The sequence below is a fragment of the Bos mutus genome, chromosome 21 (genome assembly GCF_027580195.1).
Source record: "Bos mutus isolate GX-2022 chromosome 21, NWIPB_WYAK_1.1, whole genome shotgun sequence".
Lineage (NCBI taxonomy): Eukaryota > Metazoa > Chordata > Mammalia > Artiodactyla > Bovidae > Bos > Bos mutus.
The window spans coordinates 2,189,303-2,212,890 of record NC_091637.1 but is presented as its reverse complement, the minus strand read 5'-3'; the positions used below and the strand labels follow the sequence as shown (position 1 = coordinate 2,212,890).

The following is a 23,588-nucleotide window of genomic DNA, read 5'->3' as shown; positions in this document are numbered from 1 at the left end:
CACCCAGCCAGTCTGTGTTTTTTGGTTGATGCACTTAATCCATTTTAAAGTAATTATTGATATATGTGATGCTATTACCATTTACTTAGTTGTTTGGGGTTTATTTTCTGCAGGTCTTTTCCTTCCCTTGTGCTTCCTGCCTAGCGAAGTTCCTTTAGCATTTGTTGTAAAGCTGGTTTGGTGGTACTGAATTCTCTTAACTTCTGCTAGTCGGGAAAGCTTTGATTTCTCCATCAAATCTGAATGAGAGTCTTGCTGGGTAGAGTATTCTTGGTTGTAGTTTCTTCCCTTTCATCACTTTAAATATTCCCTTCTGGCTTGTAGAGTTTCTGTTGAGAAACTCTGGCTTGTAGGGTTTTCTGTTGAGAAATGAGCTGATAGCCTGATGGGAGTTCCCTTGTATGTTATTTGTCTTTTTTCCCTTGCTGCTTTTAATATTTTATCTTTGTCTTTAATTTTTGTCGGTTTGATTATTATGTGTCTTGGTGTGTTCCTCCTTGAGTTTATCCTGCCTGGGACTCTCTGTGCTTCCTGGACTTGGTTGACTATTTCTTTTCCCATGTTTGGGAAGTTTTCAGCTATTATCTCTTCAAATATTTTCTCAGGTCCTTTCTCTCTCTCTCCTCCTTCTGGGACCCCTATAATGTGAATGTTGTGCTTTTAATGTTGTCCAGAGGTCTCTCAGGCTGTTTTCATTTCTTTCCATTCTTTTTTCTATATTCTGTTCTGTGGCAGCGATTTCCACCATTCTGTCCTCCAGGTCATTTATACATTCTTCTGCCTCAGTAAATCTGTTATTGATTCCTTTAGTGTATTGCTCATCTCTGTTCTTTAGTTCTTCCAGGTCTTTGGCAAACATTTCTTAAATCTTCTCCATTCTTTTTCTGAGATCCTGGATCATTTTCACTATCATTATTCTGAATTCTTTTTCTGGAAGATTTCCTGGCTCCACTTTATTAGTTTTTTTGGGGGGGAGTTTTATCTGGTTTCTTCATTTGGAACATAATCATTCGCCTTTTCGTTTTGTTTAACTATCTCTGATTGTGGTATTTGTTCTGGAGTCTGCAGGATTGTAGTTCTTTCTTATTCTGTCTACAAGCTCAGTCTTAAACCACACTTCTCCATCCAAAGAGAACTTGTTATAAATTGAGATATAATTTAAATACAGCACTGTGTAAGTTTAAGGTGTATAGCATAATTTGATTTACATATATTGTGAAATAATTACCATAATAAGTTTAGTTAGTATCCATCATCCTAGTTCACTTCATTTTAGTCGCTCAGCTGTGTCCGACTCTTTGTGACTGCATCCATCATCTCATATAGATACAAAAAAAAAGTAAAAAAGAGTTTTTTTTTTCCTGTGTTGAGAACTCTTAGAATTTACTCTCTGAGCAGCTTTCAAATATGCCTTACAGCAGTGCTAACTGTAGTCATCATGTTAGCACTATATTCCCAGTACTTATTTTTCTCATAACTGGAAACTTTGATCACCTTAATCCATTTCCCCGACCCACACCTCTGGTAACCACTAATCTGATTTCTCTTACTATGAGATTTTTTTTTTTTTTTCAGATTCCACATGTGAGTTCATATAGTGTTTGTATTTCTTTGTCTGACATTTCATATAGCATAATACCCTTATGGTCCATTTTTGTTATTGCAAATGGCAGGATTTCATATTTTTATGACTGAGTAGTATTCCATTGTGTATATGTACCACTTCTTGTTTGTTCATTCATTGGTCAGTGGACATAGGTTATTTTCATATTTTGGCAACTGTAAATAATGCTGCTGTGAACATTTGTTGTTGTTGTTGTTGTTGAGTCGCTCAATCATGTCCTACTCTTTGCAACTTCATGACCTGCAGCACCCCAGGTTTCACTGTCCTTCACCATCTCCCAGAGTTTGCTCAAACTCATATCCATTGAGTTGGTGGTGCCATCCAACTATCCCTCCTCCTCTGTCATCCCCTTTTTCTCCTGCTTTCAGTCTTTCTCAGCATCATGGTCTTTTCCAATGAGTCAGCTTCACCTTAAGCATCAATCCTTCCAATGAATGTTTAGGGTTGATTTCTTTTAGGATTGACAGGTTTGGTCTCCTTGCAGTCCAAGGGACTCACAAGAGTCTTCTACAGCACCACAGTTCAAAAGCATCAAGGTAAGGGTATGAGCATAAGGGTGCAGAAGTTTCTTTGACATAGTGTTTTCATTTCCTTTGTTAATATTACCCGAAGTGGAATTGTTAGCTCATGTGGTAATTCTATCTTTAATATTTTGAGGAACCTCCATACTGTTTTCCACAGTGGCTGCACCAATTTACACTCCAACCACATTGTGCAAAGTTTCCTTTTTGTCTTCATCCTCACCATTTGTTATCACTCTTTGTCTTTTTTGATAATAGCCATTCTAACAGGTGTGAGGTGATAATCTCATAGTGGTTTTGATTTGCATTTCCCTGATGATTAGTGATGTCAAGCAGCTTTTCATAAATCTATCGCTATTTGTATATCTTTGAGAAAATGTCTATTCATGTATTTTTTTCTCCATTTTAAAATTTGATTAGTGGTCTTATTATTTTTAATACAATTCTTTGATAGCTTTCATTATGGATGTGAGAGCTGAACTATAAAGAAAGCTGATCACCGAAGAATTAATGCTTTTGAACTGTGGTGTTGGAGAAGACTCTTGAGAGTCCCCTGGACAGCAAGGTGATCCAACCAGTCCATCCTAAAGGAAATCATTCCTGAATATTCATTGGAAGGACTGATGCTGAAGCTGAAACTCCAATACTTTGGCCACTGGATGCGAAGAACTGACTCATTTGAAGAGACCCTGATGCTGGGAATGATTGAGGGTGGAAGGGGAAGGGGACAACAGAGGATGAGATGGTTGGATGGCATCACTTAGTGGATATGAGTTTGAGTAAGTTCCAGGAGTTGGTGATGGACAGGGAGGCATGGTGTGCTGTAGTCCATGGGGTCACAAAGAGTCAGACATGACTGAACGACTGAGCTGAACTGAGTGGCTTTAGATGCCCAATATGTCTGTTCTGTTTTGTTGTGCTGTGGCCTAGCTGGATCCTCATCTGATGGTCTTTCATTTTTGTGATTATCTATTCTGCTTACTCCTTGGAAGGAAAGTTATGACCAACCTAGATAGCATATTCAAAAGCAGAGACATTACTTTGCCAACAAAGGTTCGTCTAGTCAAGGCTATGGTTTTTCCTGTGGTCATGTATGGATGTGAGAGTTGGACTGTGAAGAAGGCTGAGCACCAAAGAATTGATGCTTTTGAACTGTGGTGTTGGAGAAGACTCTTGAGAGTCCCTTGGACTGCAAGGAGATCCAACCAGTCCATTCTGAAGGAGATCAGCCCTTGGATTTCTTTGGAAGGAATGATGCTAAAGCTGAAACTCCAGTACTTTGGCCACTTCATGTGAAGAGTTGACTCATTGGAAAAGACTCTGATGCTGGGAGGGATTGGGGGCAGGAGGAGAAGGGGACGACAGAGGATGAGATGGCTGGATGGCATCACTGACTCGATGGAGTTGAGTCTGGGTGAACTCCGGGGGTTGGTGATGGACAGGGAGGCCTGGTGTGCTGCGATTCATGGGGTTGCAAAGAGTCGGACACAACTGAGCGACTGATCTGATCTGATTCTGCAGTTTTCATCCTTTCTGGAAGGAGTTGGGTGTCTCATTTGTGGGATGTATTTGCAAATATTCCATTATCACATTGACTGCCAGTCTTCCTAGGACTTGGTGTTCCTGGGCCAGGGTGGAATATGGTATGTGATGCCTTTGCCTCTGGATAGTCAACACTGTTAAGAACCACCCTGTCCTCAAGACCAGTCAGGCCCTCATTGAAAAGCACTTTTGGAAGACATTTTTTAAAATAATTTTCTTTATTTATTTTACTTTTGGCTCTTCTGGGTCTTCATTGCTTTCACGGCCTTTCTCCAGTTGTGGAGATCCAGGGCTACTTGTTAGTTGTAGTGTGTGGGCTTCTTACTGCAGTGGCTTCTCTTTGGTGTAGGGCGCAGGCTGTAAGGCATGTGGGCTTCAGCAGTTGTGGCTCCTAGGTTTTAGAGCACAGGCTCGGTAGTTGTGGTGCTTAGTTGCTCTGTGATTGTACGATTTTCCTGAATCAGGGATCGAACCTGTGTCTCCTGCATTGGCAGGTGGGTTCTTTAACCACTGACTACCAGGGAAGCCCTGGGGGACATTTTAAAGACAAAACCTATTCACATTTCCGGATTCCTTGACTTGGGAAGATTCAGGGGACCTGTGTGTCTGCCAGAGTCCCTCCCTTCACAGTGGGGTGGTCCAGCTTCTTGCTGAATTTCCATAAGGAGGGAGCCCAAAGTCCTGATTTGCTCAAGACTTACCTTGCTATATATAGTGCACTGAGACTTTACAGGAAAATGGAGAAGCTATTTTGGTCTTTGGTTTTTTAGAATACACTTGGCTTGGCTTTCTATGTTTACTTATTTTGGATTTTCCCAGGGCACAGTTAGTACACGTTGCCCCCCAATATACCCTCTGGTTATTCTTCCACTGGGGATAATGTATGTTGAAATACTTTGCCCAGCAAACTATTTTCATTAGGTAGTAATGAATTCCTTTGCCCATTTAAATTCAATCAGAGGCAACTGAAGCACCCTTAATGAGGTGATTCCCTCGCTAGCAGTAAAATGCTGGGCAGGTGCATCTCTCTCTGGCCCAGTCTCCTGCTTTAAACAAGAGGGTGGACAGTGGCTGCTGGTCTGCGGTGGGGAGTAAGTGAGACACTGCACAAAAAGGCAGAGCCAAGGCCGGACAGGCGGGCCAGGGTTTGACATGGTTAGCTGTGGAGGTGCCTGGTAGGCTGCAGTCCATGGGGTTGTGACTAGTCGGACACGACTGAGTGACTTCACTTTCACTTTTCACTTTCACGCATTGGAGAAGGAAATGGCAACCCACTCCAGTATTCTTGCCTGGAGAATCCCAGGGACGGCGGAGCCTGGTGGGCTGCCATCTATGGGGTCACACAGAGTCGGACACAACTGAAGCGCCTTAGCAGCAGCAGCAGCATTACAGTTGGGGCTTCCCAGGTAGGTCAGTGGTGAAGAATCCGCCTGCAACGTGGGAGACCTGGGTTCGATCTCTGGGTTGGGAAGATCCCCTGGAGAAGGGAAAGGCTGCCTACTCCAGTATTCTGGCCTGGAGAATTGCATGGACTGTATAGTCCATGGGGTCGCAAAGAGTCGGACAGGACTGAGCGACTTTCTCTTTCAGTGTTACAGTTGTTACAACTGCTACTGATGATCATTGTCGCTAAGATCTTTTGGTTAAAATTTTCTTTTTTGTTTTTAATTGAAGTATAGTTGATTTACCATGTTGTATTCAGTTTCATGTATATGTATACATTCTTTAAAAATTTTTCCTTAATGATATTTTACACTGAAGTAGATATACTTTTAGTCAAAACAAACACCTTCATCATTTAGTCTGTGTCATTTTATCCTCAGTAAATGGACCGGTTTTTGAAAGCATATTCAAATACTGAAAGTAGCTTGCGGACTCCTATTGCTAACTTCATGGACTCCTGGTAATTTTGGGATGCTCCTGGTGGCTCAGATATCTTCTTAGAAATGCAGTTCATTGAAGAAGCCCTATAGGGACACTGTGATGTTAAGGCATTATTTGTTTAGATTAATAATTCAAAGGCAGTGTATAAGTCCATTGGATGTAGTAACAAACCCTTTTTTAAAAGACATCAAATGAATTAAATTTGTTGACCTATTTGGTGATGTCTTTGAATTTCTCATTTTTGCTTATCAACCCTTAAATAAAAGGCAAAACAGCAACAATTACAGTAGGTCCTTGGTTTTCAAAAGGAAAACAAGTCTTGAGCAGCCAGTGTGGCTTTCTCCAGTGACATGCTTGCAGGAAGAAGAGACTTTATGACCCTTTCTGACATCCCAGAGCTTAGAAGGATAGGAACATCCAGTTAGCTCAGGATCTGCCTTGATTTTTCTTCTGCATTAGGTTTCCCTGTTTCAGAAACTGACTTTCCTTGAAAGGCACCAGGGTGTTCTAAGACAGGAAGGTGGGCTGAGTCTTCAAAGTCTGCCCCTTCCAAAGCCCACTGGGTCCCTGAGCACACTACTGCCCCACCTCCCTGCCTGTGTTTCTTCTTTGCCTTATCAGTGCTTTTCTGATGGCAACTTCTGTCCCTAATGGACTCCAGTACATGAGAGCTTAATGAAATGGGAGGAAGCTCCAGCTGTCCGCAGGCACTTTTCAGGCCTTTTCTGTCCCACCCTGTGTTTTTGTGTGCCTCTTTGACAGCTAAAGAAAAGCAAGTTCAGGAGAGTTTAGTTTGGGTTCCAAGTTCTCTCCTTTGTCAGATGGGACCTTGGGACTCTTGGTGGCATTGGTCAGCTGCAGATGGAGATGGGGCACGGCATGGGCCCATGGGTCCGTCCTGAGCTGCCCAGCCTTTCTGTCCTGCCAGCCTCCTTCAGGTGGTGCCCAGAGGCAGGGTCCCATCCAGACAGTGAGCGGCCAGAACAGGGTGTCCCGGGTGTGCAGAGGGCGTGGCCCCTTCCCAGTCCCGCTGTTCTTCGAGCAAACACGCAGACAGGCCTCGCCCTTCGCCCTCAGCCAAGTGGGAAGTCATTTTCATTTCAGTCACAGAATCCATCCAGTCTCTCTGACCTGGTTGTCTTCAGGCCCGGTCACTCAGGAAACCTGTTACTCAGAAAGCTCGGAGTGAATCTGAGGCACAGAGACAGAGCAGGCGGAGAGTGAGCCTGGAAGGAGGCAGTGTCCTTTTGGGATGCTCTCAGCTTTTGTCTTTCTGAGCAAAGAAGCCATCTGTAAACGCATCCAAGCGGTTTGTTCTCTCTTCATTTAACAGCCTCAGGGTGCCCATGGCATGTGTCTACTTTCTGAAAGAGTATTGTATTAAACGGCATGGTAGTTTAGTAGATATGTCTTGCTTCTCACGACTAATTGGTGATTACCTGGGCCTTCACCTTTCGTACTGCAGTTATCATTCTTTTATTTTCTGTCTATATTTTGCTGTGATACATTTTAGTCAGATCAGATATGTGAGACCATTCCCTGGCATAGTAACATTTTCCACTTACAGTGTTTTTTTTTTTAAGAAAGAAAAACTGTTGCTGCAAATGGGGTGGGCAGTCTGGCTCACTCCGTTGGTCTGGCTGCTGTGTCGCCGTCTCTGCAGGCCACCCCTTGCCCGTGCTCTGGCCCTTCACCCCAGCCGAGCCCAGGCTCTGCCGCAGGATGGTCCTCTGCTTCTGTGTGCACTCCCCGGGGCGCCCTGCTTCCGGCCTGACTGTCCCCTCTGTCTCATCGATTCCTCTGTGCCTTTGCGGGAGCTCTTGCACAGTGCTGTGGGCAGGGGGGCGCCCCGAGTCTGTTGTTCTTGGCTCTGATCCCAGTCACTGCAGGCGGTGACATCCCTTCTTTGGGACCATGCTATCCTTGTCTTTTTATTGACCGTATGCAGAAGCCTTGACCTGGGGCTTTGCATCCTCTAAGGGCGGTGACTCCTCTGGACCAGCCAGTTCCTAGAGCGAGAGACTGGCCTGTGAGTGTGTCTTTCGTATGCAAAGTAACAATCCAGAGCCCACGCCCTACACGCCCTTTTTAAGAAAAACTGTTGATTTATTTGACCCTGGCCCACAGGGTCTCTGTTGCCTCTTCTGGGACCTTTCCTGGCGGTGCACTGATGCTCTGATCACGGCATGTGGCTTTAGCTGCTCCACGGCGTTTGGAATTTTAGTTTCCTGACAAGGCATCAAACCCTCATCCCTTGCAAGGTGGATTGCAAGGTGGATTCTTAGCCACTGGACCACCAAAGGAGTTATCAGGCTGCCATGCTCAGGGCCACCAGCCTGGTAGCAGACGGCTGGGGACCTACGTCCCAGAGCCAGTGATGTTGTTCCCGAGCCTGGTTACCCTGCCTGGCTCTGCCCTTCCCACGGAAACCACAGTGAAGGCTCTTGCCCGTGTTTCCCTCTCGCTCCTCTGCCTCTTGACTTCCCCGGTGCTTTCCCCACGGCTCCTACTCTTGGGAACTGTGAGAGATAAAGTCCTTTTTCACTGGCAGTGTCTCCCGGTCCACTGGCCTCCACACCTGAATAACAGTGACCCTGCCTTAAAGCCTGTCTCCCTGCAGCCACTGTCTCTGGCCCCCTTTAACTTCCTTGTCATGTGCGCTTGACTTCTCCTCCTGAAATACTTACTCCTGCTCGGTCCCCGCCTCTCTCGTGGTCTCGCCTCTTGGAACCTCTTGGTGAATCCCAGCATTCTGTGCAGCAGTGTGCTGAGCTGCAGCGCTGGCCCCTGTGCGGAGGCCACCGGCCCGCACTTGTAGCCCCGACCCCAGCCCTCTCCCCACCCCACCCCTTTTCTGCAGGGCCTGGGGAGCACTCCCCCCTGCTGCTCTTCGCCCGTGCAGCAGGGGCCCCTGCTTTGTGCCCTGCCTCCCTGCACGTGCTCTGCCCTGCTCTTGGGGCAGGTTGGGCAGCAGCCAGGTCTCACTGTCCGTGCAGTGCCGCGGTGACAGGGCCTCAGCATCTCTGATCTGACGAGTGGACGACTCCTCAGGATACCCGAGTATCTTCACAATAAACGCCTGTGGGTAGAAAAACAGCCCCTTAGAGATGCATACATCCTGATCCCCAGAATCTAGGCTACATGCAGCAAGAGAATGAAGGTGGGTTGCAGATGTAATTAAGGTTGCTAATTGGCTGACCTTAGGATGTGGAGAGTCTTTCCAATTATTAGGGTGAGCCCTTAGTCTCATCACCAGTCCTTAAAGGTACTGTAGAAGGAGAGGGCAGGGAGGTGCAGTGTTTGAAGGACCCGACTTGCTGCTGTTCGCTTTGACGATGGAGTGGGGAGCCGCGGCTTGAGGTAGGTAGCCTCTGGGGGCTGGAAACGCAAAGGCACTATGCCTGCCTCGCCCTCCCGCTGGAGCACAGCCCTCCCAAGACTTTGATTTTGTCCCCGCCCTCCCAGGACTTTGGTTTTGTCCCTGTGAGACCCAGGTCAGACTCCTGACCTCTAGAACTGTAAGATAACTCTTTGGTGTTGATTCAGGCCACGGAGTCCTGGTGATTTGTTACAGGAGCCACAGGAAATGAATGCATTCCTGTGGACCGGAGGATCTGGCAAATACCAGATTCTTAAACCACAGCCTTTTGTGTCTTGCTGTTGATTTATCTAGTTTCAGGTAAAAACATCTGTAGCCATATGAATCACTGAGAATATCTGAGAATTCCACATTTGCTGAGTGCAGCATGAAGACATGGTAGAATGGAAAATACGTGTTTACTTATTTATTTTTTCAGTTGAGATATTTAGTGATAAGACATTATCCATGTCTCTAGCACTGTATACTTTTCAGGGTTTTTATGAATTTGTGTGGGAAGTTGCCAGCCAGCCCTGGCAGTGCAGTACTGGTAAATTCTTCAATGACACTCTGAGGAAATGGTAGCCCAGAGGGGGAGGTCTCGGCTCGAAGGGGGTACAACTCGGGGGTGGGACAGATGGCCTGGACCCCAGGTGATGCTACCAAGGGCCACCGGCTGTGTGCTGGCAACGTGTTACCCTATATGAGTGTCCAGGGCCGCTTTCATCTTGTGTAGGGTATGGATCAGCCTTCAGCTGTTTAGTTATTTCAGGTTTTTGAGAAAGTGTCGGAAACCAGGAAGTTATCCTGACACATGCCAGGACCCAGAATTTGCCAAAGGTTAATGACCAAGAGCATGTATGCTTTTTTAGAAAAGTTTAAATGTCGTAATGGACATTCTTTTTAGTGTAACTGGTTCATTTGAGCAGTAATCTGCAAACATTTTTGATCTCACACCCTTATAAATAGCAAACATTTGTCTGTGTGTACCGAAGGTAGACTTATTAATGTATAAATCACAGACAGGCAATGCAACGCATGGATACATAAATGAATGGATATATAGTAGTGAGGTAAAGAGCAATTACAGTAGAAACTGAGGTGTTCTCTGCCCCCAGTGACAGTGTGCTTTTGTGCATGAGCACTGCCTGGAGCTTGCTCACGTGGCCTCCTGTCTGTCTTAGTTCACTTGAGCGTATCACATGCGTTCAGATGCACAGTCCAGTTCATTCTTGGGATTTCTCACATTTATCGAGGGCCATTGAGGGAGCTTCAGAGAGCCTCAGGCCCCACAGAAGGACAGTCCACCCGCGAATGCTGTGGGGTCTGTGGTGGTTGTGGCCCACGAGATGCTGGGTGTCTGGCCGTGTCCACTTCCTGGGGCGCAGACGGCTTGCCAGGTGACACTGGGCCGTCTGAGCCATGCTGCTCGGGCACCAGCCACCTGCCCTCCAGTGTTCTCTTTTCTGTGCTTTACCTTTAAAAAGCACTTTTATTGTGATGAAATACATACATTTATCGTTTTAACCATTTTTAAGTGTACAGTTCAGTGGCATTGATCGCATTCACATTGTTGTGCAACCATCATTACTACCTGCAGAATTTTTTCGTCTTCCCAAACTGAAATTCTCCTCATTAAACAATAACTCATTCCTGCCTCCTGCAGCCCTGGTAAGCCACCAGTCTACTTTCGGTCTCTTTGACCTCTCATGACTGAAATCATACAGTGTTTGTCCTTTTGTGTCTGGCTTATTTCACTTTAGCGTAATGTCTTCCAGATTCATCCTTATTGTAGCACGTATCAGAACACCCTTGCTTTCTGAGGCTGAGTGATATTGAGGGGCTATGTGTAGACCCCACGGTGTTCTTTCATTCAGCTGGTTGGGTTGCTTCTCCCTTTAGGTTTTTGTGAGTAATACTGCTTGTAAATATGGCTGTATAAGGATGTGCTTGAGCATCTCATGCTTGACTTTCATGGGGGCACTTTGCATGGATTTCGTTTGGATGCCCCAGTTTCCCGCGGCTGTTTTCACGTATCCAGGGTGATGCAGTCAGGGTAGCATGAGCTGCAGGCCTTTTTCCCATCGTTAGCTTTTGTGTGCTCCCGTGAGCTAAGGAGACTGCTTCAGCCCCTGACCTTCAGGTGGTGCTCCAACAGCCGGGTCTCCAGGAGCCTGGCCCACGTGTCCACAGCACACTTGTCTGCCCACAGCGCACCTGCAGGCTTGGGGTGCTGCTGTCAGCTTGTCCTGGGTCCAGTGTTTCCTCTTGCTTCTGTCGCCCGGATATCATCATACCCTTTATCTTTTTTTTTTTTTTTTTTTAATTAAAAGAAATGGAATGCTTCACAGATTTGCATGTTATCCTTGTGCAGGGGCCATGCTGATCTCCTCTGGTCATCCCAGTTTTAGTATATGTGCCTGCCTTTTATCTTTGAGCTCGAGACCCCTCTCTGCTGCAGAGGGCTCTGCCTGCTGCCCGGCACAGCTGAGGGCTGGCCGCAGCGTGGGTCACTGTCGCCGCTCCGCGGGGTGCCGTCTGCCGTCAGCGGGAGAAGGGCCTGCTGACTTCACAGGCTTGAGAGGGCCTAGCCACCTTTGTCACCTGTCTCACTGCGCTTCTCTCTGCTGGTGTTCAGTCTCCCTACCTGTTCACAATGATTCCCTGAGGTCAGAAACCGGGTGTCTTACAGCTCCTGAGAATCACCGGCCAATGTCTTGCTCGCTGAGTCCCACTCCATCACATGGAGGTCCCCCATCTCCCTGCATTGGGGCTTTCTCCTGGGTCACTTTTGCGCCTTTGAAGGGGCCCTTGTTCTGGACTGTGTCCCTTTTGGTCAGATCAGAGGCTTTGTGGTGACTGGTGCCTGGAGGAAGGCGGGGAGAGCCCAGTGGACCTGGAATCTCGCTGAAGACAGGGAGGGGCTGAGATTGACCTGTGTCCGCGAGGCCATCACACCATCCCTGCGCAGTTCCGTGTCTCGTTTTACAGATGGGATGAGCCCGTCCCCAGAGGAGGAGGCTGCAGGTCCACAGCGCTGGTGGCTTCGCTGCAGGAGCGGGGCCCGCGTGCCTGCCCTGTCCTCACGTGTCGCCCTGCGGGCTGTCAGGCCTGGATAGGGACCCCCGCCCTCAATAAGAGTCCAGGGCGTAGAGGGCGTGGTGAGCGGACGGGTGGGCTGTGCGGGCAAACTCACTGCGTGATTGTGAAGCCCCCCTGAAAGAGGCTGCTTTTAACCTTCTTTTACTAATAAGTAACTTCTCACTTTACCTACCTCTCCAAAGTTTTTAGAAACATAAGTGTTTTTTAAAAAGTGAACAGCTTATTTTCCTTTTTGATTACCTAAGAAATTAATATATACCTTTGAAAATAGGACGTCATAAAAACAAACATATTAGGGATGTGGATGGGTAGAAAAATATATCTTAAGCTTCATTACCCTTATCAGGACCCCCAGTTTAGACCCTAAAAGTTCTATCATAATTTAACTTGAAGTTGGAGTTTATTAATCCTCCTTTTTGTAGAGGGTCCAGCTGGCTAGAGGTGGGATGTACAGAGAAACTGAGGTTTTTTTTTTATCTCAAGGTCATTTTCACAGAACGGAAAATTCTCTCCATATTTGAAAGCATTCAAATTGTAATGTTATGACATGCGACCGATGGGAAATAGTAAACATGCTGTCAGTGTGTACGACAAAGGTGTTTTTGACCCCTGTGTGCTCTGTGTCATTTGTCTCTCACATCTTAGTGCCTTCATTTTATTTGAGTGGTAGTAAAGTCAGGTGTCACCCTCACTTGATTTGTCTTGAACACGTTTCTAATGTGGTGGGCTATATCATAGTTTGGCAGAGGGAGTTATATTGTTATTTTAGACAAATACTTCAAAACCGTGCTTTAAGGCCCAAGGAGGGAGGAGATAAATGAAAAGGAGACTCCAGCCATTTCTGATAGTGTCCCTTGAGTGCTTGTGAGTTTAGAGTTTCTGGTATCAACTAGAAAAGGCATCCAGAAATCGCTTCTGGAATTCGTGAGTCTATGGTAGGAGCTGTGGCCTTGACGTGGCTGACTCTGAGAGCTCAGACCTGGGAGTGTCATGTGGGGGGCCCAGCACCTATCTTTGTTTAGGGGATGGGTTCTTCTTGAACATCCTCGAAGGGCCTTTTCTACTCTGGATGCCAGCATGAAATCTGAGTAGATGGGGACCTGTGGGGTCAGGGCTTTAGGAAGCTGTCTTCATTCACAGCTGCCTAAAAGAGCTGATGTGCATGCACATGTGTGTGTGCACAGGTGCACGCTTGCGTGTATTTTTGTCATAGGGGATGCAAATGTTACACATATCCCCCCTGACCCCCTGGGATAGAAAGGAGCATCTCTTTTCTGCACCACATCTGGGCACTGAGTTGGGAACATCAGTTTATGTAGCGGCATAGTTCATCAGCTTCTTAGAGAAGGTATTCCCTTCCCTGCCATTTAATTGCATTTCTGTCTGCTCACTTGGAAGAGAGTTTCCTTCTGTTGCCAGTTTTCTGTTGAAATAGACGTCTGCAAAGGCGTGGCCCACTGGACTCCTCTGCATGTGCTGATGTGGGTGTGGGTGGTGAGGAATGACTCGGACGCCTGGGCCACACTGAGGGCTGATGTGGGTGGGGGCGGGCCTTCTGCCCCTCGGGTTCACACCTGCTCTCTGGCGTGAGTGTGGAGCGGGGTGTGTGAACAAGAGTTTGCACAGTTTTACTTTGTACCTCCACTCCAACTTTAAACTGGCACCTCCTGCAGCTGTTTAGAGCACTAGATTTTGAAATTCTGGATGGTAGAGAAAGGCAATTTTAAGAGTTAAATAAAACTACTTGATAATAGAGTTAGACTTTAGCTGTAAAAGAGACCTTATAAAATCAGAGATGACGTTTGTGTCTGAGGCCTTAAAGACTATTGACAATTATATATATAGATATGTAAATTCTGTTCATTACAATATGAAAATGATGTATTTCTTATAGAAATATCCTAAAAACACAACTAAATTGATGTTTTAGTTTCTCACTGTTCATTAATTATGAAAAAAAAAATTGAAAAACAGAGACTTCTGGTTCCAGAACAAGATGGTGTGGATTCACTTTTCCTAACTCATCTCCTGCAACCAAATCCTGGAGATAATTCAACAGACAACAGTCAAAGAACACTAGAAGCTGAAAGAAGGCAGACTGGCTGGGGACCTAAGAGCTTGAAGAATGTGAATTCTCAGTGAATTCTCCAGGTCTCCCGTTTATTGGCCATGTACTTCAGCCTGGGCAGGGAGATTCCTGTAACCAGAACTGCCAACAAGTATAGACAAAGTGAAAAAGTCTCTGTTTGCCCAAAGGTAAGCCCAGTGGACACCTAGGTGAGCCCCATCCTATACAAGGCACGCAAAGGCACTCAAGGTGCCTACAGGAGCAGCGTTGGCATAGCTTGGGATGCCCTGTTCTTTACCTAGTCGTATAAGGAGAGCCAGGCTACTCACCTGCACCAGTGGGAATCAACTCAGCAAGGTCCTTCCACTCCCTTATCCCACATATGTGCCTTCCACTCCCTTATCCCACATCAAAAATCCCAGAGTTAGCATCATACCCACAGTGAAATACTGATGCCTCCCCTCCAAAGAATGAGGACAAGAATGTCTGCTTCAACACTTTTACTTGATACAGTACTAGAAGTTCTTGACGCTGCAATAAGATTCAAGAAGCAAAATGCATACAGGTTGGAAAGAAATAAGAAAACTTAATTTGCAGAAAATGTAATTACCTATGTAGAAAATACTAAGGAATATACTACCAAATGGGATGAAGTCAATCCTCATCCCAGTTCCTAAGAAGGGTAGTACTAAAGAATATGCTAACCATCAGACAGTTGTACTCATCTACCGTGCTAGTAAGGTTATGCTTAAAATGTTGCATGCTAGGGTTCAGCATTATGCAAACCAAGAAATTCCAGATGTCCAAGCTGGATTTAGAAAAGGAAGAGGAACTAGAGATCAAATTCAATATTTGCTGGATCATAGAGAAAGCTAGGGAATTCCAGAAAAACATCTACCTCTGTTTCACTGACTATGTCAAAGCTTTTGACTGTGTAATAATAAACTGTGGAAAGCTCTTAAAGAGATAGGAATAACAGACTGCCTTAACTGTCTCCTGAGAAACATGTATGTGGGTTAAGAAGCAACAGTTAGAACCCTGATGGAACACAGAACAACTGATTGGTTCAAGATTGAGAAAGGAGTACCACAGGGCTGACTGCCATCACCTGTTTGTTTAATCTACATGCTGAGCACATCATGAGAAGTGCCAGGCTGAATAAGTTATAGGCTGGAATCAATATAGGCAGGAAAACCATCAACAACCTCAGATATGTGGATGATACCACTATAATGGCAGAAAGAGAAGAATAACTAAAGAGCCTCTTGATGAGGGTGAAGGAGGAGAGTGAAAGAGCCAGCTTAAAACTAAATGTTAAAAAAAGAAACTAAGATCATTGCATCTGGTCCCATTACTTCATGGCAGATAGAGGGGGAGAAGGTGGAAGTAGTGACAGATTTCCTCTTCTTGGACTCTAAAATCACCATGGATGGTGACTGCAGCCATGAAATTAGAAGACGTTTGCTTCTTGACAGGAAAGCTATGACAAACCTAGACAGTGTGCTGAAAAGCAGAGACATTGCTCTGTTGACAAAGGTCTATATAGTCAAGACTATAGTCTTCCCAGTGTCACAAACAGCTGTGAGAGCTGGATCATAAAGCAAGTGGAGCACTGAGGAATTGATGCCTTTGAACTATGGTGATGGAAAAGACTCCTGAGAGTTTCTTGGACAGCAAAGAGATGAAACCAGTCAATCTTAAGGGAAATCCACCTTGAATACTCATTGGAAGGGCTGATGCTGAAGGTGAAACTCCAGTATTTTGGTCATCTGATGAGAACAGCTGACTCATTGGAAAAGTCTCTCATGCTGGGAAAGATTGAGGGCAGAACAAGAGGGCATCAGAGGATGAGACGGTTGGATGGCATCACCGATGCAATGGACATGAACTTAAGCAAACTTTGGGAGATGATGAGGGACAGAGAGGCCTGCCGTGCTGCAGTCCATGGGGTCACCAAGACTCGGACATGACTGAGCGACTGAACAACAACAGTACTACCAAAACCAAATCAAACCAAACCCAACAAACAACAAAACGGTGTCTTAGAACTAATAAATGAGCTCATTAAGATTGTAGCATATAAGATAAACATACACGAATCAATTATATTTCTACATACTGACCATGAACAAATCATAAGCACAATACCATTTATAATTTTTTCAAAGAAAAGGAAATGCTTTGATATAAATTTAACAAAGCTCATACAAGATCTGTATGCTAAAATTGCAGAGTGCTAAATGAAAGAAATGAAAAGAGATCTGGGTAAATGTGGAGATATACCATGCTCATGGATTGAAGAAAGCATCATGAGAGAGATATCAGTTATACCTACATTTATCTTTAGATTTAACACAATTCCTATCAAAATCTCAGTGAAGTTTTTGTAGACACGAGCAAGCTTATTCTGATATTTACATAGAAAAACCAGGTTGTAGAATAGCCAAGACAGTTTTGCAAAAGAATAAAATGGGAAGAATCCACGCTTCCCAATATCACTGTTTGCTGTAGAGCTACAGAATTCAAGATAGTTTGGTATCAGCAAAGCTATAGTCACCAAAGGAACAGAGTAGAGATCTCAGAAATAAACTCACACAAATATGTCCAATTAATTTTTGACAAAGAACCAAAAGCAATTTAATGGAGGAAGTACAGCCTTTTAAGAAATTATGCGGGAACAATTCAATAGCCATAGGTGGAAAAAAAAAAGAAACAGAAAGGAAAAAACTCTAAACCTTACACCTCAGGCAAAAATGTACTCCAAAACAGTCATAGATTTAAATGTGAAACTGTAAAACTTCTAGAAGAAAATATTAAAAAAAATTTTTTTTCAGTACCTAGGACTAGGCACAAAATTCTTGGACTTGATACCAGGAGCATCATCCATAAAAGGAGAAGTTGATAAATTGGACCTCATCAAAATTAAAAACATTTGCTGTGAGAAGGACCCTGTTAAGAAAAAGAGACGCCAGATTACAGACTGGGAGAGAATGTTTGCAAATCACATACTCAACAAAGCGCTTGTGTTCAGAATACACGAAGAACTCCAAAAATTGAACGTTAAAAAATCTGATCTGGAAGTGGGCAGAACTTGAGGAGATATTTTGCTGGAGGAGATATGCAGACGACAGTAATGCACATGGAGCAGATACCCACAGGGAAAATGTTTAGATTCTTAGATAATAGAGGAATGCACATTCAGACCACCAGGAGATATTACTGCACATCTGCCAGAATGGCAAAAACAAGAATGGTGATAACACCAAATGTTGCCACGGACGTAGAGAAACTGGATCTCTCAAGTATTGCTGGTGGGATTGTAAAATACACCCACTTTGGGAAATAGCCCTTAAAACCATAAATAGAATTTCTTTATGATCCCATTTCTCTTGGGCACTTACCCCCAGAGAAATGAGAGCTTATTTTCACACAGAAGCCTGAACACAAGTGTACCTAACAGCCTTATTCATAATAGTCCAAACTGGAAATAACCCAGATGTTTAGTGGGTGAATATTTAAACTGTGGTCCATCCACACCTTGGAATGCTACTCAGCAGTAAAATGGAATGAACTATTCACACATAACTACTTGAAAGTGCCTCAAGAACATTTTATGGAGTGCAGAAAGCTGATTTCAGAAGGAAACATGCTGCACGATCCCATTTATGCACCATTTGTGAAATAACATAATTATGAAACAGATTAGAGGTTGTCAGGATTAGGAATGGGGAAGGGTGTATGTGACTACAAAGAGGTAGCTTGAGGGGGTCTGGTGTCTTGATGTGTTTGTAAGAGGTTACATTGGAAAATCACACAGAAGTACTCATACACCCACCAGAGCACTTAAAACTGGTGAAACCTGCATAAGCTCTGCAGGTTATACCCTTGTCAGTTTCCTCGCTCTGGTGTTGTATTCTGGTTACGCAGGAATGCAGGCTATTAACATGGGGAGGCTGGCTGAACTGGGCATGGGCCCTCCGTCTACATTACTTTGCAACTTCTTGTGACTCTAATATTAATATTAAGATAAAAAGTTTGAAAATGATTATTTTGTTATTAAGTACTATGATTATTGAATATGGAAAGGAAACACAGAAATTCAGTATTCCTAGGCATGGGCTGTGGGCCGAGAGGCTGCCGGACCTCTGCGGCGGAGGCCCCTTCCCTCGGCAGGGGAGTGGGGGATGTGCTGCCTTCTCCTGGCGGTGTCCGGCAGTGCGCGTCCCAGCGGAGATAGAGCTTCTCTGACAGGTGTGCGTACAACTGTATACCACTTGTGAATAACTAATAAATTTGGGCTTCCCTGATAGTTCAGTTGGTAAAGAGTCCTCCCTCAATGCAGGAGACCCCTGTTCGATTCCTGGGTTGGGAAGATCCCATGGGGAAGCAATAGGCTACCCACTCCAGGATTCTTGGGTTTCCCTTGGGGTTCAGCTTGTAAAGAATCCACCTGCAATGCGGGAGGCCTGGGTTCGATCCCTGGGCTGGGAAGATCCCCTTGAGAAGGGAAAGGCTGCCCACTAGAGTATTCTGGCCTGGAGATTTCCTTAGACTGTATAGTCCATGGGGTCGCAAAGAGTCGGACAGGACTGAGTGGCTTGCACTTTCACTTTTCAAGGACAAAGAATCTTGCTCTTATTCCAGACCTGACTTTGAGGTGACTTAGTTCTCTGGTTAGAAGAAAAATATAAAACACTCAGGGCTGTTAGCTTCAATTAATACCTGGAAATAGCTCCTAGGACTTTATCTCAGGGCCCTCTTATCTTACTGTTATGAGTAATTCAGATAATGCCGTTGGAAGGGATGCATTAATGCACACACCCTGGAGTTGCTTTTTAACCCTGTCTCAGTCCTGGGGGTGTCCCTGACATTTGCCTTTGAGATCACGATTGTGACGGGATGTTAAGGGACAGCCAGTGTCTTCTAGAAAGAATGGGTCTTGGATAAAAACATATCGTTTGTCACAGTTGACACCTAAGTAAATATGCATTTTTAACATATATACTGCAGAGGAATACTACACTGCTTGGGATGTTCCTAAAATTAACAAGCTTTCAACCAGAGACATTCACTCCCAGGAGACAAGACATCCTGAACATGGGCTGGTGTTTTGCAGTCCTGTGGAAAGGGGAGAAAGTTCTCAATAGGAAATGCCTCCCAAATTACCTTGATTGCTAACTGTAAAAAAAGGCTACTTCTAGAACATCTTGGAGGCCTGCCCACCATATCCCTGTTTGCTCAGGGGAAATAGGTTTTAAGGATGTGCTGCACGCAATATCATTAATTAAGAATATTAACTCTCAAAGGGACACTTCTCTGAAGAGGTCACAAGGGACACCATTGCAGAGGCATTTAAAGTTGCAGAAAATTGAAACTTGATCTGTGTTTTAGTAACAACCCCTGTTGTTGGATTAATAATATTATCTGGAGGGGGAGGGAGGGATTGGGAATTTGGGATTAGCAGATGCAAACCATTATATATTAAGTGGATAAATAACCATTATATATTAAATGGATAAATAGCAAGATCCTACTGTATAGCAGATGTTGTTGTTGTTCAGTCGCCCAGTCATATCCAACTCTTTGTGGTCCTATGGACTGCAGCATGCCAGGCCTCTCTCTCCCTCACCATCTCCTGATGTTTGCCCAAGTTCATGTTCATTGCATCAGTGATGCCATCCAGCCATCTCATCCTCTGATGCCCTCTTCTCCTTCTGCCCTCAATCTTTCCCGGCATCAGGGACTTTGTCAATGAGTCAGCTGTTCGCATCAGATGACCAAAATACTGGAGTTTCGACTTCAGCATCAGCCCTTCCAATGAGTATTCAGGGTTTATTTCCCTTAAGATTGACTGGAGGAGGGAATGGCAAACCTCCCCAGTGTACTTGCCATAAGAACCTCGTGAACTGTATAAAAGGACTATATAACAAAGGGAACTATATTCAGCATCATGTGATAAACCATAATGGGAAAAATAGGGAAAAATATTTATATATATATGTATAACTCAATCACCTTCTGTACAGCAGAAATTAACACAATCAACTATACTTGAATAAAATAATTTTTAAAAATATTATTTGTGCTAGAATGGAGATTGAAGGGCAGCCTTGAGTACAGAGCTGAGCCCTGAGGCTCTTTGGAACGCTGTATCATTTGGTTCAAGCCAGAGCTGCCTTGAGCTTTCACACTGTGACTTGGGAACATGTCACCCAACCCAGGCCTGGCTCTGCTGGGCAGTGACTCTGTCACAGGCCTGTTTGGAACTGGCAGTTCCAGGCTCTGGCTCCGGAAGGAAACAGGCTTGTGTGGGAGCCGAACTTGTTTGGGGTCCTGGGCATGTATTCCGTGCATGCCTGCTGCAGGCTGCTGACTTGACATGAGAAGAAGAGTGCATTCCAAGTTGTCTGGTAGGCCTCTGAGAGTCTTATTGCTGAGTCATAAGCACTTTGAGTGTGTTGGCTGAGAAATGAGTCTCCCGGTTTCTGTTATGTCTGAATCAGGCCAATTGAGAACCTACCAAACCTCAGGAAAACCGGAACTAAGTGAAAGGACCTTCCATGGGACCAGTTACATGGACCTTGGATGTAGAGTGAAGGTGACCTGTCTGCTTCTCTGATGCCTACCCAGGAAAGTTAAAAATGTTCGCCATCTGGCCTTTGACATCATCAGGTTTCTTCTTTTATATTGGCTATATCCATTCACTCTTCCCCAAGTAACATTTTAATTGTTGTTTAGTCGCTCAGTCATGTCTGACTCTTTGCGACTCCATGGCCTGTAGCACACCAGGCTTCTCTGTCCTTCACTATCTCTCAGGGTTTCTTAAAGTCATGTCCATTGTATCGGTGATGCCATCCAACCATCTCATCCTCTGTCATCCCCTTCTCCTCTCGCCTTCAATCTTGCCCAGCATCAGGGTCTTTTCCAATGAGTCAGTTCTTCACATCAGGTGGGCAGAGTATTGGAGTTTTAACTTCAGCATCATTCCTTCCAATGAATATTCAGGACTGATTTCCTTTAGGATTGACTGGTTGGATCTCCTTGCAGTCCAGGGGACTCTCAAGAGTCTTCTCCAACACCACAGTTCAAAAGCATCAATTCTTCGGTGCTCAGCTTTCTTTATAGTCCAACTCTCACATCCATACATGACTACTGAAAAAATCATAGCTTTGACTATACAGACTTTCGTTGGCAAAGTGATGTCTCTGCTTTTTAATATGCTGTCTAGGCTTGTCATAGCTTTTCTTTCAAGTAGCAAGCATCTTTTAATTTCATGGCTGCAGTCACCATCCACAGTGATTTTGGAGCCCAAGAAAATAAAGTCTGTCACTGTTTCCATTTTTCCCCCCATCTATTTGCCATGAAGTGATGGGACCAGATGCCATGATCTTCATTTTTTGAATGTTGAGTTTTAAGCCAGCTTTTCACTCTCCTCTCACTTTCACCAAGAGGCTTTTTTAGTTCCTCTTTGCTTTCTGCCATAAGGGTGGTGTCATCTGAGGTTATTGATATTTCTCCTGTCAATCTTGATTCCAGCTTGTGCTTCATCAAGCCCAACATTCTGCATGATGTACTCTGCATATAAGTTAAATAAGGAGGGTGACAATGTACAGCCTTAACATACTTCTTTCCCAACTCTGAACCAGTCCGCTATTCCATGTCTAACTATTGCTTCTTGACCTGCATACAGGTTTCTCAGGAGGTAAGTAAGGTGGTCTGGTTTTCCAATCTCTTTAGGAATTTTTCACAGTTTGTTGTGATCCACACAGTCAAAGGCTTTAACATAGTCAATGAAGCAGAAATAGACTTTTTCCTGGAATTCCCTTGCATTTTCTATGATCCAACAGATGTTAGCAATTTGATCTCTGGTTCTTCTGCCTTTTCTAAATCCAGCTTGTACATCTGGAAGTTCTCAGTTCATGAACTGTTGAAGCCTAGCTTGAGGGATTTGAACATGACATTGCTGGCTTGTGAAATGAGTGCAATTGTGCAGTAGTTTGAACATTCTTTGGCATTGCCCTTCTTTGGGACTGGAATGAAAACTGACCTTTTCCAGTCCTGTGGCCACTGCTGGGTTTTCGAAATTTGTTGATCTATTGAGTGCAGAACTTAAACAGCGTCATCTTTTAGGATTTGAAATAGCTCAGCTGGAATTCCATCACCTCCAGTAGCTTTGTTCATAATAATGCTTCCTAAGGCCCACTTGATTTCACACTCCAGGATGTCTGGCTCTAGATGAGTGATCACACCATCATGGTTGTCCGGGTCATCAGTACCTTTTTTGTATAGTTCTTCTGTCTATTCATGCTACTTCTTAATATCTTCTGCTTCTGTTAGGTCTATACCATTTCTGTTCTTTATTGCATCTTAGTACTTTTACATATTTTCTTACACTCAGTAAATTTTACTTAAGAGTAACTGAATGACAAAATAATTCTTCTCTATAACCACCATTTCTCTGAAAGTTGAAGGCTATTTCATATCTAAGGAAATTTATTGAAGTTAAAAAACTCAGTATGTTTGAGTTTTTAATATGATGAGTCTTACTTCCATATACATTAAGTGAGTGAAGTGCATTAATTTATTCAAATTACCTCTCTCAAATCTCTGGGGGGTGGTGAGCCCTCCTGGGGAGACTGTTCAATCACTGGAGAGATGCTTTTTTTGAGTGTATTTGCTTCCCTAGGTGAATTTTTCCTCTTCTCCACTCCCCCTTTAGTGCCCTGGTTTGCAACCATCGCAAGCGTTGGGTCTCCTGTAAGGATTATCAGTGGAAAACAAGCTTGCTTCCCGCTGGTTTATTTTTCTGATGACAGACTAGAATGAGGTCTATCAAGGAAGGCAGTAGCAACTGAAAGGTACTTTCTCTGGAAGGCAGCTGGATCTGTAGTGTTTGCATTCAGAGACATAAGCAGACGCAGTTTTAGCTTGGCTGAATTTGGGGCATAATGACAAAGTGGTGTGGTGTGTCACAGAAACACTGGGAGAGCTTCTGCTGCAGCTATGACTAGAACCCCCAGAGCAGTGGTTTCAGAGTGTGGTCCCTGGGCCAGCATCTTCGACATTACCTTGTAACTTGTTAGAGGTTCACATCCTAATGCTCTGTCCTCCAGCAGCTGCACCAGGCTCACCATCTGTGTGCTTGGTGCTGCCGCCACTGGGTTGGCGCATGGGCACTGGTCACTGGTGCCCTCAGCTGCCTCCTTCCTTTTGACCTCCACACGGCCCAAGGACAGTGCCCCCACCAGGCTCTTCCTCCAAGAGCGGTGTCACCTAGCTCAGCCCTCCCTGCCCAGCTTCCCTCCTGCCCGCTGCCCTTTTAACCAGGCCTGCTCTGTGACTCCCCCTTCAGTTTTCCTGAAACCTGCCCCCCATCCTCAGCTGTTTCCCAGAAGTCCGCCCCTGTCCCCACTACTGACTGGGAGCCGACAGGTGATTTCCACCCAACTCCCTGTGAAGGTGCGTAGTTCCTAGGTCTTAGAGCTTAAA

The 23,588-nt window shown here is 44.8% G+C and overlaps 1 protein-coding gene and 1 non-coding gene across 2 annotated transcripts in view; one reads left to right on the top strand and one right to left on the bottom strand.

Moving 5' to 3' along the window:
• ATP10A (ATPase phospholipid transporting 10A (putative)) overlaps positions 1-23,588 on the top strand; it is a 181,441-nt gene that overhangs the window by 7,865 nt on the left and 149,988 nt on the right.
• Positions 11,259-11,370, bottom strand: LOC138984553 (U6 spliceosomal RNA). Its single transcript, XR_011461835.1, has one exon. It is a non-coding gene; the product is annotated as a U6 spliceosomal RNA (small nuclear RNA).